The sequence below is a fragment of the Onychostoma macrolepis genome, chromosome 22 (assembly GCF_012432095.1).
Source record: "Onychostoma macrolepis isolate SWU-2019 chromosome 22, ASM1243209v1, whole genome shotgun sequence".
In the NCBI taxonomy this organism is placed as follows: Eukaryota; Metazoa; Chordata; class Actinopteri; order Cypriniformes; family Cyprinidae; genus Onychostoma; species Onychostoma macrolepis.
Window position 1 is genome coordinate 35,064,898 of NC_081176.1, and position 2,890 is coordinate 35,067,787.

At 34.6% G+C, this 2,890-nt stretch overlaps 2 long non-coding RNA genes across 2 annotated transcripts; both read left to right on the forward strand.

The window, feature by feature from the left end:
• Nucleotides 1–232: 232 nt before the first annotated feature.
• On the forward strand, nucleotides 233–964 carry LOC131530804 (uncharacterized). Its single transcript, XR_009268492.1, has 3 exons — nucleotides 233–347; nucleotides 442–824; nucleotides 903–964. It is a non-coding gene; the product is annotated as an uncharacterized LOC131530804 (long non-coding RNA).
• Nucleotides 965–1,606: 642 nt separating this feature from the next.
• On the forward strand, nucleotides 1,607–2,071 carry LOC131530805 (uncharacterized). The gene is made up of 3 exons (XR_009268493.1): nucleotides 1,607–1,660; nucleotides 1,748–1,818; nucleotides 1,923–2,071. It is a non-coding gene; the product is annotated as an uncharacterized LOC131530805 (long non-coding RNA).
• The last annotated feature ends 819 nt before the right edge of the window (nucleotides 2,072–2,890 follow it).

A 2,890-nucleotide genomic window follows, 5' to 3' on the forward strand; every position in this document is an offset into this window, starting at 1 on the left:
TCAGGATGGACAACAAAACTTTAAGATTGTGTGTGCTTTGTGTTGTTTGACTATTTATATGTAAATGTATAGTGAGAACATTTTTGATTATCACGTTAGTATATGCTGTTGATAATTAACAACAAAAAACAAAAGATCATTGTGAGCACAATGTTTATGTAAACAAGCCATATGTTTATGTTTAATCATTTAGCAAACACTTTTATCCAAAACAACTTATGCTTTAAAAAAAAAAAAAAACGTTCCCCCCCCAAAAAAGGATCCACAAGTATGTGACACAGAGCAAGAAATGTTCAAGTTTTGATGCATGTCAGCTTCCTGCAAAGGTACTCAATGTAGAGGAAGAGGTAATGAAATCATTATACAAAGATGAAAACTATTTATTTATTGCATATATTAAGGTACACTATTATTTACTGTATGAACTGCATGTAATTATAGGTCGACATGCAATGGAAGAAGCCACCTACAGAGTTGATAAGTCTCCTAGCCAGAATCTGGAGTACCTGTTACATCCCAAGGAATTCCAAACACTGAGGCCACATGAATGGTTATTTGGAGAGGAATACATATCAAAACAAAAATCTGAATGCATAATTGTACAATTATATTTGTATTTGTAAATGCTGTCCTCAATATATTCAAGTATTTTGATTCAAATTGACGTTTGATTCAAAATGCTGTATTATTTGTAGACTATTGAGTGCTATTTAAGAGCTGTACTTAATATGAAGGGTGCAAATCTCTACCAGCAAAACCATTACACCACAGGTGTCATTTTAAATAGCACAAGGGAGCAGATGGCATGGCAAAGATTGCGAAAAGTGAGAGCAGCTCCTTATGATTCTTAATTTTTGCATGTACAGTACACAGACATGATTATGCATATTTCTGATAAACAGGTCAACTTTGAGCAATATGATGGGCTCATCACTTTCGTAAATATCAACAACATACACTAGAGGTTTCCGGTAAGTAAAAGACTGCAAATACAAATGTTAAGCTAGTACATGTAAACATGGACATGCCCATATAGAAATGTTTGATCTTTTCAGCGACATTTGATTGACTTTGTAGTTATAATTTATTTGTTTCCTTTTCTCCATTTTAGTGACTACATGCTTACACTGACACCATTTGTAATACTTGACCCTCAAAGTGGTACAAATGAAATGAAAGAAGCCAAAAAAGCCTGCAAAAAACTTTGGTAGGACAGTTTGTTTTAAAAAATAATTTGGCTTGTTTAGCTCCACAACATTAATGATGGTAAATTACCATAGTTGGTGTTGCTTAAAACCACAATAACACACACACTGCATTTTTCCAAAACAGAGAATATTTCCAAATGAGAAAAACAAGTATGAAAGAGAGGACTTGGTGAGTACTAGTGGAAACCTGGCACAATCCAACATTCATTTCAGGAGGATGGTTCCAGCTGTGGTGTCTTTGTGATGCTGGTAAATGGAGGGGGAAAGTGGTTTACATAAACACTGTCTTCACCTTTTCCCATATGACACTGTGCCTATTAATTTTCATTGCTGTCCTTCTAGATGGCGAAACCGGTGGTGGAAGAGTTCCCAAAAATTCTGACAGCATTAATATAAGGAGATGATGTGCCACTACAGGAAAAATGTGGCCAATGAAATTTTGCTGGCATCAGGTATTAAGTACTTTGAAAGAACAGTATATTTCCATGTCAGACACAGAGAGATGAATTATAATCCTATCTACATTCAAATGATTGCAGTGTGAAGAGAGGAGTACTGCTCTGTGTGTGGAGAAAAAGAAAGAGCCCAAACAGAGGAGCAATGCATCTGGGTATTCACTACGCCATTTCTGCCTGTTGACTGTTTTCACAACTACATTTAATAATTCCAACACTTTCTTAATACATCTAACAACATGTCCTATTTCCCTTCCAGATTCAATGTGAATTATGCCAGAGGTAGTTTCATGTTCAGTGCCTCAACATTAATCTGCTACCAGAAGAACAAGCATGGATTTGTGATGTGTGTTTGTAAGCTATTTAGTTAGAGGAGCTGATGCTGAAAGTGTTCAAATTGTAAGAAAATTGTTTTGCACTGATAAGGGACAATGCAAACTACGAAAACATATTTTATTACATAAACAGTTTATACGTAGAAAATACTTAAATTTTCGATTCATCAAAATATCCACCATTAGCAGCTATTACAGCTCATTCATAAAACAGGTTAATTGTATTCAAAACTTAATTGGCAATCAATTGTTGAAGCTATTAAGGTGTGCTGACCCAAAATCTTTTAAAACCTGGGCCAAGTTTAAACCAGCAACCAGGCATCACAGCTGGCAAAGGGCATGTCTGACTTTGACATGTATATATTGCCATTATTATGTAATCAAAATGAAAGTTATTATTGCTGGTCTTCAATGATAATGTCAAGTTACTTTAATGTACAGTATTTGCACCAAAAAAATGATAAGGATTTATGCTGATGTCATCCAAAACCACACTTTACCAGGGGTGTTTCCAAACTTTTGGAGGACAGTGTATGTGTGTATTTTCATTCTCATCCTATTTTTTATTGTCTGTGTGTTGTCTCTGCTGGAAGCCTGTGACACTAAAACAAATTTATTTTATGCGCAAGCATACTTGGCAATAAAGCTCTTTCTGATTCGGATTCTGAGAAATGTGTATTGCCTATTTGATATGTCATGGAAATACAATTTTTTTTTAGTATTCTGTTTATGTTTCATATTGTTGTGGTGCTTGTTGTCTTCTGCTGGCCCTTTATGTGAATGTAGTTGTTAAAAGCACACTTGCATTTGTGAGGGAGGAATAAATGTGACATTTGATATTTTGATAGTTAACTTTTTATTTATTATCTACAAAATGCTTACAAGGCCTAAA